The sequence below is a fragment of the Zingiber officinale genome, chromosome 4A, assembly GCF_018446385.1.
Source record: "Zingiber officinale cultivar Zhangliang chromosome 4A, Zo_v1.1, whole genome shotgun sequence".
In the NCBI taxonomy this organism is placed as follows: domain Eukaryota; kingdom Viridiplantae; phylum Streptophyta; class Magnoliopsida; order Zingiberales; family Zingiberaceae; genus Zingiber; species Zingiber officinale.
This window is the reverse complement of record NC_055992.1, coordinates 130,654,343-130,669,308: the sequence shown is the minus strand read 5'-3', so window position 1 is coordinate 130,669,308 and position 14,966 is coordinate 130,654,343. Positions and strand designations below refer to the sequence as shown.

Genomic DNA, 14,966 nt, shown 5'->3' with positions numbered 1-14,966 from the left:
AGGAAGTGACGTTTTGAGTGAGACGCTATTCACCCCCCTCTAGTGTACATTAAGGTCCTAACACTTTTCATCTGGCTTCACTCACCAAGATTTTCATCTGCCTAGCTTTACTCGTTAGGGCTTTTAACACTTGATCACTCATCAAGATTTCTCATCTCCTAGCTTCACTAACTGGAAAATTTTTCCACTAGTTTCACTCACTGGAACTTCTCATCTACCTGGCTTTACTCACCAGGACTTTCTCATTGTTGGCTTCACTCATCGAAACTTTTTCACTGCCTGACTTCACTCACCGAGACTTTCCACACCAAGTGGCTAGTCAGCACTGACATACTTAGATTTTCATATTCTGTCAACTTTCTCATTGGACTTGTCCTTGCCTAACTTCCAGTTAGGAATTTTCAATCAAGTATCCGGTCAACCTTGACCTACTTAACTTCTGATCAAACTTTGACCATCAATCTCCATTTGAATAATTGCACTAATAATCTTTAAATATTATGAAATATCAAAACTCAAATATCAAAACTTAAGTCTGAGTCAACTCAAACTTAGTTAATCTGATTAACTTTCTAGAAATTGAGATTTTATATATATATATATATATATATATATATATATATATATATATATATATATATATATAAAAGACACTTCATGCAAGACAGGAAGGGTGCTTAAATGGACTTTTTGTGAATCAGAAAGTAAAGCTTACACTGATTTGGTCAGGACCTTGAGTACTTTATAAAGGTCATCACCAAGAATCAAGGAGAACAAGAAATAAGAATTCCTACCTGACAATGAAAACATTACCAAAAATTGAAGAGTTTGCAGATGGGCGACTGCCAGTACAATCAGTTGGCCGTTGTTGGATTCTACTTACCTTTCTGAGGGGCACGAGAGAAAACAATCCTACAAAACTGACAACAAACATAAACTGTCAACATCCATCCTAATTTCGTGTCCTTGATATTCTGTGAATCATTTGCTTCTGTTGTTTGGCCTGCGATTTTCGAACTCATTCCGAAAAGGTAAGTGCCATAACCACCTGTTCATAAAGGGTTAAAATTGATATTATTGTTCTAAGGGTATAACATAGACGATGAACGCATGACATCTCTGATATAATAGTTAGGGGTCGATTTTCAAGAACTGACGATATAAGTTTATCCCATCATACATCTGACGCCTGTCTATCTATATGTACCTCCCTCCATATCTGTGAGAATATCACTAAGGGGACCGTTAATGTAGTTGATTTATATAGATTTTTTTTTTTGTGAAAATTGATATTATTTTAACATATCTGTGTTCTAATTTGAAAGTAAAAAAATCGGTACAAGGTAAAATTGATATTATTTTATTGTGCAAAAAGGCGGGTCCCGTCGCCCAGCGGCCCCCTAGGCCTGGCCCCACAGGGATCCTAGGAGGAGGTAAATCAGCGGCGAATGCTGGTCCGGGTAAAGCGTGGTGTCTCCGGAATTTAACACAGCCGGCCCAGATTATTCATCCAGTGCGCGTCCGTGGACCTTCGACCCTACAACTCATTGTGCAAGGATGCCACGCCTTAACCGGTTGATCCAGCCCGCAGGGGCAAAATTGATATTATTTTAGCTTGTTTGAAAGGTAGCGCACCACTGAAGGCGAGGCGGTAGGCAGCGACGACGCAGATCTGGATGACGGTGTTCGCCTGACGGGTGAAGGGGGTGTGGAGGACACCAGCGCGCTCCCCGGAAGGCGCCGGAGCACCTTCCTCTTATTCCTTCTCCATCTCCTTGTCCGTCTTCCCCATCTCCTTTCAACGGCTTGTACCGGTACTAAGAAAAATTACAATAAATATATTATAATAATTAGAAATCGAATCCTAAATATTTAGGAGACAACTGAAAGTGTAATCATTTAAAAGAATATGAGGCCCCCACGGGCGGGATCAGCCGGTTATGACATGGATTCTTGCAACATGGGTCGAGAGGTCGAGGGTCTGCGGCAGCAAATGCGATAACATCAATATCTGTCCGTGCTAAACACCTGAGACCACCATGTCATAGCCGAGCCCGTATTCACCGTGATTTATTCCCTCTCATACTTGTGGGGCCGGGGTGAGGGGGCCGCTGGGTTGGCGGTTCCAACCTTTGCAACATTTAAAAGAATATGAGAAGATATCTCAATAGAATTGTTTACTTTATTCAATATTCACTCTTGGGTCCGTTTGCACATTCTTGTCAACTTAACTGACTATAATCATTATGATTCTCTTTAGACATATTTTAATTATAATACAGTAGAAACAAATATTTAATTATAAAAAAATAAAGTGCAATATGATTAAAGGATAGATAGGAAGGATAATAACGAAATGTAATTTAGTAAAAAAAAATTCATATTTTAAGCCTGTTTTTAAATTAGATACAGCTTAAATGAGTGATTTCATTGACTTAACTGCGTCGAATTCACCAGTCAATCTAAAAGCTGCACGTATCTAACTGTTCTTGCATTGGTGGAACATAGTTACGTTGGAACGAAAATGACTTGATATGATAATATCTATTTATTCAAATCACATAATATTACAATTTTAATTAACTCTTTTGTGTTGTCTATTGATAAAGAAAATTGTCCTCAGGCTCTTCAAGATGTATCAAAAATTAACACCCCAAAACAAACGTTGCAAAATAATTTGCTTGTCCATGGCTTGTTCATGTTAGTCTAAACATTCAAAAGCAAATTTCCACATAGATAAGATGACAAACACTTTTCTAAGTTTTGATGTGGTTTTTTTTCTTTGATTAGTTTTTCCTCCTTTTAATCATTTTCATTCTTATTTTATGATAGGAAAATAAAGAAAATTACTGCTCTATTATTTTCTATTTCTTTACAATTAATTTGACTCCAATTTTATTTCACTGGATGACAATAAGATAGGCCAGATATAAGAATTATAATTCTATTTCATATGTAATATGAGTCGGCAGGTGGGGCACAAAGTGATTTGAGATGGAATAAAAAATATATAAATTATATCGAATGAAAGTTTTAATTTTTTTATAATAATTTTATTAAAATTAATTTGGATGAGACATTTAGAATAATAAATAAAAAAATATTAAAAATAGTGTCATAAAAACAAAATTTATAAAAAATGTATTTTAGAAAAGTTTTTTTTTAAAAAAATATAATTTTATTAAAATTAATTTGAGATGAGACATTCTAGAATAACTACTAAAAAATTATTAAAAATAGTGTCATAAAAATAAAATTTATAAAAAAGGTATTTTAGAATACCTGATGATAATAATTATAATTCTATTTCGTATGCAATACAAGTTGGTAGGTGGGGCACAAAGTGAAATGAGATGGAATGGAAAATTTTAAATTATATCGAATGAAAGTTTTAAAAAAAATTATAATTTTATTAAAATTAATTTGATACGAGACATTCTGGAATAACCAATAAAAAATTATTAGAAATAGTGTCATAAAAACAAAATTTATATAAAAAAGGAATTTTAGAAAAGTTTTAAAAAATTATAATTTTATTAAAATTAATTTGAGATGAGACATTCTAGAATAACCAATAAAAATAGTGTCATAAAAACAAAATTTATTAAAAATAAGGTATTTTAGAATATCTTTTCTTAGTTTAACCTGAAAAGGCCCACATTCTAGAATAACCAATAAAAAATTATTAGAAATAGTGTCATAAAAACAAAATTTATATAAAAAAAGGAATTTTAGAAAAGTTTTAAAAAATTATAATTTTATTAAAATTAATTTGAGATGAGACATTCTAGAATAACCAATAAAAATAGTGTCATAAAAACAAAATTTATTAAAAATAAGGTATTTTAGAATATCTTTTCTTAGTTTAACCTGAAAAGGCCCACATTCTAGAATAACCAATAAAAAATTATTAGAAATAGTGTCATAAAAACAAAATTTATATAAAAAAGGAATTTTAGAAAAGTTTTAAAAAATTATAATTTTATTAAAATTAATTTGAGATGAGACATTCTAGAATAACCAATAAAAATAGTGTCATAAAAACAAAATTTATTAAAAATAAGGTATTTTAGAATACCTTTTTTTAGTTTAACCTGAAAACACCCACCCCTGCACTTGGATTTGAACCAAAGATCTCCAGCATGCTGAATATTCTCAACTACCAACAAGATCAAGGAATCCAAATGATAATTTTTATAATCTAATGCATAATAAATTTATAGATATATTTATATTCAAGCGGATTACATGGATTAATCTTGATAAAGTTAATTAATCGTTTGGGGAAAAAGTATATAATATATAACAAATTATGTTGTTGCTTCAGTCAGGTTCCACAATAATTATTTATAAAGCATATATGTTGATGGCAGGATTTTCGCAAGTATAACTTCAGCAAGATAATTTGATCCATGCACGATGCAGGGACAAGAACATAGTAATGTAATCATGAATTCAATTTATAGACCGGATGGAAAGAATTTTTCTATGAAGGCACACTCTCGTCGATAATTTATCCATGTCTTATTATAGTAAATTTATCCTCTAACCCACTAGATACCTGTGGAAACATGATATAAAAAATAAAGAAATTTGATATGGTGGAGAAAGTTAATACCACGCGATATTATCAAGTCAAAGGTCAAATCAAGATAAGCTAGGATTAAGTCAAGTCGAGCTCAAGTTTGGTCAAATCGAGTTCGGGTCCAGCCAACCCCTGAGGGAAGACTTTAAGTAAAATTCTTTTGAGTCACATCCAAGTTTAGTCGGCCTAAATTTTAACTTTGATTCAACTTGACAGTTATTGAAGAGTTAAGAGACACAGTTGTTGAAACGTGATCACTAATAGAGGTGTCAACAAGTTGATCACTAATAGAGGCGTCTCTCGACAAGGAAAGAAAGAAGTATGCTCCTAAGGAATTACGGTTATTATTTCACTTTCTATTTAAAGTGAACCCTAGACTCTTGACTATATATTTTTATTTTCCTTCATTCATTTTTTCCTCTTTCTTCATAGGGATCTTGCCAAAGTTCATCTTGACCTCCTCTAATCTCTTCTTTCAGTCTTTTTAGACTTTCATTTGAAGGACCTCCTTGCTACTCGGAGCTTCAAAAGCCGATTTGAAGGGAGTTGATATACTAAAGCCCGATTGGAAAAAAAAAACAAACTTGAAAAAAAAAAGAAGTAAATATACTAAAATCCTATTTGAAGAAAGTCTGATCCAAAAGAAGTAGTCTATTGAAGTCTAATTTGAAAAGAAGAAAAAAAATCCTTTGACACATGGGATGTACTAGTGTCTTACATTGCTCTCCTCAATTTTTTTATTGCAAGAGATGTACCAATATAGAAATAGGTGACACATGGGAGGTGAATGAGGCACAATGAAATAACTTTCGCTGTCTTTCGGCACCTTTCACTCAGATCCCGATATCGATATCGAGCCTCATAGTAGGCATATAATAATCCAGCACTACCGCGCTTCCTTTGGCGTAGAGCTCCATAACTACCAATGCTCGTCCATAGCAGTGCCTTATATCCCATTGCAGCCCTGAGGCGGTTGCCTGTTGGGACATGCCATACATACTTGGGCGAAATCAGGTTGTCTAGCATCATTGCTTTCCAACCATGTTGTAAGTTGCTCTACTGATGCTTATGCACTCTACAATTCTGCGTTTTGTGCTCGTTCGACCCTACGTGGACCTCTGGACAATACCAACACAATCTCATTAGATATTTAATATTTTCTCCGCAAGACAAATTTTCTATGAAAAGAACAACTTCAGTTAATTAGTATGAGTTCAGATTTATCACTTCTTTGCCTGTACTAGAATCCATGTTGGGACATGAATAGAGTAATGTAATCGCAACCCTACTAATTGTTTAATAATCCTAAATCCTAAATCCTAAACTTGAAATAGTCTTTTAAAAGCTTTTGAAGGGGTTTTTATTTATGGAGGCCTAACATTGTGCTTGATTAATTTGTCAAAGTCTAGCTTAAGTGTGGCATATCTCACTTATGCTTTTATGAGTCACTCAAGTCTTTGCAACCTATCATGACCATTTTAGGACTGAAAGATTGTAATTTTCTAATAGATCTTATAAGTACCCTAGGTTGGTTTTGATGCGATCAACTTAGTTAAGTTAGATCTTGTGTCTTTTGATACCTTGTGTTAAGTGTGCAAGAACTTAGTGTTGGTCCCGGTGTGACAAATAAGGGAGGGGGGGGGGGGGGGGGGTAGGGGTGAATTACCCTGAAAAGAAATCTAACACTTTCTTTTTCTTTCCGTATTTAGCAAAGAGAAACGAACATTAGTTAATCAAAATAAACATAAAAGAAAGTAAGAGGCCAAAATATGTTACTTGGTTTGCAACTAGGGAGGCTGCTAATCTAAGATAGTGGAAGCTCGCTAAAAGTCTCCTTTGATGTATGTGGAGAAGTCTCTTACAGAGTTGAAGAACAGAAAGAGATTACAGAATTTAGAAACAAAAGTACATTGTTTGTCATCGAGTGTTGTATGTATCTCCTAGGATCAAGGTTCTATTTAAAGCCTACTGGTCGAACTAACCATTTTATTGATGTGGCATCTCCGGGCGGCTGGACCTGGTCCAAGCCACCTAGCAGTGCACCTTATCTATTTCACAATAATTCTTCAATGACCTGATGATAACGTTTTATCTTTGCCCGGATGCCCGGACCGGTCCGGGCACCTGGAGTGTTGCGGACGTGGATTCTCAACGTCATCCTTGCTACAACGATTGAAATGGCACCTATTCTGATCCAAGGCAGTCCAGGCCTTAGATGCTCCCAGTTCGAGCTCCTGGAGTCCAAGCGCTTGGACAAGTCAACAGAAAGTTGACTTATTCTGCTGCTGCTCTGGTTGAATGGGTGATTCTCCGATCATCCAGAGTTAAGCTCACCCAAACCGAACTCTAGCCTTCTCCTTGAGCAGTATTTCGCTCCAATTTCTCGTTCTTTAGAAGCACTGCTTACATTCCTACTTGTGATAAATATGCAAGGACACTCTAAGTATAAGCCCGATCGGACTGCCATAACCCATGCTATTATCTCAAAGGCAAGTATTCCATTATAGGGTCAGTCGATCATAGAACCGACCGGACCTAGAGGATTTAACTTTATATTATTTCACTATCAGAAAGCCAGCATAGCACCATACATAGTCATCCAACTTACAAATCGGACAACCCTATTATACTGGGTACTTTGCTCATGCATTACTCTATTAATACATACCCGACATGTTAAACATCTGATCGAGATATACCCAGGAAATAATAGTGTCAAAGAATCAAAATAGCTTGTCAAATAATAATAACTGTTTGTTAAAGAATATTCTTCTATTGTTATAAGAGCATTCAATGAAACCTTCCTTGACTAACACATTATGATAACATATAAAAAGGGTGCACACGGGTAATAGAAGATTCCTCGGACGGTTATTCGCCTCCCAGGCTGTACATATTCCCTTACTTGATAGCTTTTGACACCCGACATTCTCTGCCACCTCATGATTACAGATGTTATAAGAGGTGATATATAAAGGGGGTTATTTCCGTTGATAAGGTATGCTTTTACAACAGTCTCATCTATGCGCGAACCTTTACTATTCATTTCTCCATTTTTCTGCTCGGGCACTACACTGACTTGTGCGTCGGAGGACCTTCGCTAAGGACCCCTTTCTTGGTTTTTGACATTGACATTCTATTGGCTCTTTTGAGTATGTGTAGAGAGAATTCTCACCCCCCTTCACAACCACTTCTCCGATTCAGAGTCTTCTTCTAGTCAACATCCGAGCGATCTGTCAAGCGCACCATCTCTCCATTCAGATAGGATCAATAACCAAAATGTTAAATATTTTTTATTCATAAGAAAATTTTAAGAAAAACTAATGACACATAGATCAAAGCTTCACCATTCCAATATGGGAAATTACATAAAATAATCACGACCTAATTTAAAAGCCCTTAATGAAGCTTCGCAGATGTACTTGAGTGGACTAAAAAGTCTGACCTAAAAAGAAGTGGTCTATTGAAGCCCAATTAAAGAAGGGAAAAAATCAGACCTAAAATAAAGTTAATCTGCCCCCCTCAATTTTTTTTGTTGCAAGAGATGTATCAATACAGAAATATGTGACACATGGAAGGCAAAGCAGGCTCGGAGAGCTCAACAAAGAAAAAGCAAGACTTCTATCTTTTATTGGAAGAGAGCAGTTCCTTGAAGAACACTACTTTAGGGTGAGACTGAAATAAAAAAACCCAGGCTCCAATTTCTTAGAATATAAAAACAAATGAAAATTATGAGGAGTTGGAGGAATGTCATGTAGGTGAAACAATATGAACATCCCGCACATGCTGCGGAATGCATTTGGGACAAACTGCGAGAGAGTGATGTTGAAGTAAAGACTAATTTCGAAAAGGAAGTGTGGGATCGAGAAATGTAAACCCGCTTTAAGTTGATCTTTAAAGAATGTAACGAAGCCTGGAGGAGGGTGATAAGGGTGATCCTAGAGGGTTGGAAGGCGAATGTGGTGGTTTCTAGGGATCTCAAACGGAAGGTAAAGAACTTCTCGATCACTTCGATCAAAATCTGAACGAGCGAAAGTGTACCAAGGAGCGACAAATTATTGGGCCATGAGAGAAGATAAGAAAAACAACAAATAGTTTGAGGAACAACTTACTGAAACAGATTGAAAGAGGGACAAGTTTGCCGAAATGAATCACCGGAGAGAGGATAAAAGAAGACGAAGTGCAAAGTAACTTATCTCTCTGCCACTTAGGGGTTTTTAAACTTGAGCCATGAGATAAGGCCCACCACAGCAGTTCGATCAAAACCACATGCTCATTAATGACCGTTGATTTGCAAAGGGTGTTGATCCATATGAAAGGGCATGCATCAGTTGTTGCTTCAAAAAATATGCAAGTGGGACACTTGGCGTTTATCCATAAATGAGCATTTATGATGGACAGGAAAGTCGAATCATTACGCAGAAAAATGTTTTCCTGCATATTAAGGGGGTATATTGATCCTCTGACATGCAATTTTTTCAAAAAAAGCAACTAAGTATAGCATCAATTGGGGCGTGGAAGGGTGTCCGCTAGTTCAAACCAAAAAGAAGGCCAGTCGAGCAAATATAGGGCTTGGGTTCAATTAGTTGACTACAGTATCCTTCGATTAGATTTGAAGGGGAGACTAGTGATACGAGATGTCATGAGCGAACCCAGGTATGACGTGGTAGTCAAAGTCAAACTAAGGTGACAGCCAAAGTCAATGAAAGGTGGCAGCTAATATGTCACCCTCTACAAGCTTTCGTCCCTCACCCAGCATTTAGGCCTTCGGTTTAAGAAGGACCATCCTAAGGGCCGGTCGGACTCAGGGTACCTAGTGCTCTACTCTTGTACTAAAACACCAGTGTAAATTTGGCCGTCCATTATCCGCTCGGGTGTAAGGAATGCCCGTCCTTATTGACCGACCTTCCAAAAGACCAGTGATCATATATTCGGCCAAGCCCAAGGGACCCAACCTATTATTCTCAGAGTACAACTCAATATACAATTGGTCGATCCAATATCCAGTCGAGCCCGCGGGTCTTCAATGCTCATATATGCCTATTCTCCTTCATATACATAGCCACTATAGGGCTAGTCAGATTGGCATGGTTAAACATTCCTACTTGTGATAAATATGCAAGGCCACTCTAAGTATAAGCCTGACCGGACTTCCTGAACTCATGCTATTATCTCAGAGGCAAGTATTCCATTATAGGATCGGTCGATCATAGAACCGACCAGAGCTAGAGGATTTAGCTTCGTATTGCTTCACTATCAGAAAGTCAGTGTAGCACCATACATAGTCGTCCGAGTTACAGACCTGACAACCCTATTATACTGGGTACTCTGCTAATGCATTACTCTATTAATACATACCTGACAGGTTAAACATCTGATCGAGATATACCCAGGAAACAATAGTGTCAGAGAATAATAACCATTTGTCAAAGAATATTCTTCTATTGTTATAAGGGCATTCAATGAAACCTTCCTTGACTGACACATTATAATAGCTAGCATATTTCCTTAACATTCTCATTAATGGCGCAAGTTATAAAAAGGGTGCACACGGGTAATAGAAGATTCTTCAGACGGTTATTTGTCTACCAGGCTATACATATTTCCTTGATAGCTTTGGACACCCGACATTTTCTGCCACCTCATGATTATAGAGGTTATAAGAGGTGATATATAAAGGGGGGATATTTTCGTTGACAAGGTATGCTTTTACAACAATCTCATCTATGCGCAAATCTTTACTATTCGTCTCTCCATTTTTCTGCTCGGGCACTACACTGATTTAGCGTCGGAGGACCATTGTCAGGGACCCCTTCCCTGGTTTTGACTCTGACATTCTATTGACTCTTTTTAGTATGTGTAGAGAGAATTCTCACCTCATTCACAATCACTTTTCCGATTCAGAGTCTTCTTCCGGTCAACATCCGAGTGATATGTCTAGTGCACCATCTCTTCGTTCAAACATATCAAGAACTAAAACGTTAAATATTTTTTATTTATAAAAAATTTAATGATACGTAAATCAAAGTTTCATCATTTTAATCTGGGAAATTATATAAAATAATCACGACCTAATTTAAAAACCCTTAATGAAACTTCCTAGATGTACCTGAGTGGACTTTGTCAAAATTTTGTGAAAAAAAAACTACATGTATGCTGAGGGAGAACTTACGAAATATAAAGTTGTTTGCCTTTTGATAAAAAAAATTTTAAAGTTTTAAAATGTCCTTAAATTTAATTAAAAAACAAAATAGATATATCAACTTTAAGTAGGCAATATTTTTATTATTCTAAAAGATTTATTAATGAGCTTTTTGATATTATAATGAACATCAAATCCTTATGTATCCTTTGAAAATTAACCAAAATAATATTTCTTTTTCTAAAATAGTAGTTAATCCCTTATTTCCCACCATTATAAATGGGTATATTTAATTATGATTTAGCAGTATGTTTAAAAATTTAATGATTATGTATAATTTTAATCATATAATTAAAATTATAGGGAATAAAATATAATTCAATGATGTTTGTTTCAATTGTGGAATACTTAGAAAATAAAAAAAAAAAGAGATGGAATGAACAAATATAGATATTTAAAGTTTTCAAAATTTTGTAATTTTATTAAAATTAATTTGAGATGAGAGAATACCAATAAAAATAATATCCTTTTTAGATTACCTCTTTCTTCGTCATTCTCCTCCCCTCCTTGGATTTGAACCCGTGATCTTGGATAGTAGCATGCTACTACTAACTAGACCAAGCAATCCAAGTGACTATAACTTCAATGTCATTAATAAGAAATTTTGGGGATATTACATTCAAGCAAATTATATGGATTAATCTTGATAAGAATTAATTAATAGTTTGCTGGGGAAAAAAAATATATAACATATTGACAAATTATGTTGTTGCTTCAGCCAAGTTCCATAATGAAGCAAATCTGTTGATGGCAGCCAAGTTCCATAGAAAAGCCAGAAAACACACGGAGCGACTACACAACCCATGGCAATTACTTGGCTCACAAACATAGATCTCGGAGAAGAAAGTGTTCAGTACCCAGTTTTGAAGTCTTGCATTAGATGATTAGCAGCAGCTACAATGCTCAACATGACACTACAGGAAGCAAGGCCTGCAAGCACACCGCCTTGGTGGGTACCTACCCAAGCTCCAAAGATAAAAATCGCAAGCTTTCCATAGGTCGAAGCCATGCTCAAATCTGTAAGGCCACACCCATAGGCGTTGCAGAAAGCTAGAACGGGAGCTAAGGCATAGACAACCAAGATGAAGTGCCACTTGAGTGGAGGGAAGATGTGAGGGAGTGTGATGATGGAAACTAAGGAAAGCATGCCATATCCCCCAATTGCCACCCACTTTGGGATTTGATCTTTGAGGAATACCACAGTTCTCCTATCATCGTCATATGAAACGATTGGTTGTTTAGCCATATGGACTTCGTGCAAGACAGGAAGGGTGCTTAAATGGACTTTGAATCGGAAACTAAAGCTTGCACTGATTTGGTGAGGAATACATATTGAGTACTTTATAAAGACCATCACCAAGAATCATGGAGATAGCTATAAAGACCCGAATGATGCTGAGCACAATATAAAACTAGGAAATGCTAGGTTTCTTTAGTTGAAACAATAGTAGCAACAAGGATTTATCTTGTATCCTTCCAAGCCATGTAGACTGTGTTGCTGAAGATTTGCTAAAAACCAGTTACCCTGTTGATTATTAATGTGAGGCCATGTGATTCAGTCCAGATCTTTTGGTCCATAATCCATGATTTACTATACAATTTCGATATCTTTCATTTAGTGAATTCATCTACAAAAATTGTCATCTAAATTACCTCAATTTTTGTATTTTTTTTTTACCTTATCAATGTATTTGATTGAGTTATTTTTCAGGGATCAAAGTCGAGAAAAACAACCCAATTAGATACATTGACAAGGTAAAAACTTTAAAACTATTATAATTTATGCACGGAATTATGATAATTTAGATGACAATTTTTTTTTGAAAGAATTCACTAGATGAAAAATATTGAAATCGTGTAATAGACCAGGAGAGTGTTGGTGCAATTGTCCCTAGGTCAAGGTTGACTAAAGTTGACTAAGCTTGAGTTTACTATTTGATAATATATGGAGATTGCATATGCAATTATCTATTGAGGAGATTGGTCAAGATTGATCAGTTTGACATAAGAAGAGTCGAGTAGATCAAGGTTGACCAGATACTTGAACTAGAAAGTTCTGGTGAGTTAAGTCAGGCAATTGGAAAGTCCCGATCAGTAAAGCAAGACAGATGAAACATCCTAGTGAGTGAAGTCAGGTGAAAAGTTCTAGTAAGCGAAACTAAGCAGTGAGAAAATCCTAATAAGTGAAGCAAGGTGAAAAGTACTAGTGAGTAAAGCTAGGTGGTGAAAAGTCCTGGTGAGTGAAACTAGGCATTTGAAAATCCAAGTGAGTCAAGGCTGACCGGACACTTGGCATGAGATGGAAAGTCTAAGTGGGTCAAGGATGACCGGACACTTGACATAAGGTGGAAAATCCAAATGAGTCAAAGGATTGACCGGATACTTGGCATGAGGAAAAAAGTCCAAGTAGATCACAGGATTGACTGGACACTTGGCACGAAGAGAAGAGTCCAAGCGGGTCAAAGGATTAACCGGACACTTGGTGAAAAAATCCCAACAGGTAAAGGTTGATAGGATGCTAGGCAAGAAGGAGTCCCAACAAGTCACGGTTGACTGGATATTGGATAAAGGAGTCCTAGACTTAGGTTTGGAAGTTAGAGTTTGGTAATCGATTACCATATCTTATTCGATTACCCTAATCGCTTAAGCTCATTGTCGTGAGAAATTGAATGAAGTTGAATCGATTAGAGTAATCGATTCAGCAAGCCTTAATCAATTAGGCTAATCGATTAAGGTTGATTCTGTGGGAAACAGTAGTTATGGTAAGCAATTAAGTAGGAAAACTTAATCGCTTACAGCTAATTCCCGCGTGGATATAAAGCTTCCTAATCGACTAGGCTAATCGATTTGGAAGGCTTAATCGATTAGGGTAATTGATTAAGTTTCAGAAAAATAGTTGTTATGAAGGTTGTTGATGTGGTAATCGATTAAGAAGCTTCTTAATAGATTAAGGCGCCAACGGTAACTCTAGAAAAGGGTTTTTCATGTACTGTATCGATTAAGGCGCCAAGGATAACCCTAGAAAAGGATTTTTCATGTATTGTTTTAGTAGAACTCTGTTGTCCACATTTCTCACAGGCACACACCAAATTCTTGGAGACTTAGAGAGAAGTATTGCTGCACTTCCAAGTTGATCAAGAGGTGTCTATAAGCAATAAGAGAGAAAGCTATGTTTCATCATTGTAAATCTTATAAGATTTCATTTGTATTAGCTTGTATCTTTGTCTTCTTGTATCTCCTTTGTGTGTGAGCTTGTATGAGGCTTCTCTGCCTTTGGATTATTTCCGAGAATGAGTATTTTCATAGTGGATGTGTGAGAGAGGGCCGAATCCTTGGATTAGTCACCTAGTTTGAGGTGGATACCAAGTACGAAGGAGGAATCGGTAGCACAACTGGTGGCGCGATTATTGTCTCGGACAGCAGTGTGGACAGCGAGGGCATCCTGTCCGAAGAAGGAGGAGTCCGTAGTGCAGCCTCCCTCTCAAGAATTGTGGAAGTAGAAGATTGCCCCGTCTCGGAAGGAGGCCGAGATTTCGTCGCTGGAGCGTGGGCCTACAAAACCGAAGTCGTCGAACGGGAAGAGGATTCCGCTCAGTGTCACTTGCGCTGTTAGATCAAAGGATCACCCGACATAACCGACACGGATGGAACCGTGACCAGTACCATGGATGGGCATTCGGGCGACAGCTTGCTAGTATGAGCAGCTACCTTGCTAACCGCTGCCTGACTTCCTCTTGCCTCACTGGCAGCCGTCCGGCTTCTCCTTGCATCGTCGGTCGACTCGTCCAAGTGCTCAACCGGCAACAGGCCGCAGCTCTGCAACTTAGCCACTCCTTTGGCATTGATGTTTGTATCGGAGAGCCTGCATTTGCCACTCAACAATGCGCAGTTCATGATTCGATTTGCAGAAAATAAAGAGAAATCAGTTAAATTCAAAGACGACAAAACGAAGAAAAATATATCACCCACTTGGGATTAGAAGAGAAAGGTACCCAGCTCATAAAGCTTCGGGTAATAGAAGTAATGAAAAACATGAGGCACAAGAGGAATCCCGTATAGATGGAATAGTACTACAACCCCGGAGAGCAGTCTGAAGGAATTAGATACTAACTAATGCATGGGGATGTGAAAATATCTAAAGACCTCCAAAAAAAGGATGAATGAAAAAAGCATAGGCCG

At 36.8% G+C, this 14,966-nt stretch overlaps 1 pseudogene; it reads right to left on the bottom strand.

Moving 5' to 3' along the window:
- Window positions 1-711: 711 nt before the first annotated feature.
- Window positions 712-14,681, bottom strand: LOC121972794 (annotated as a pseudogene).
- Window positions 14,682-14,966: the final 285 nt, after the last annotated feature.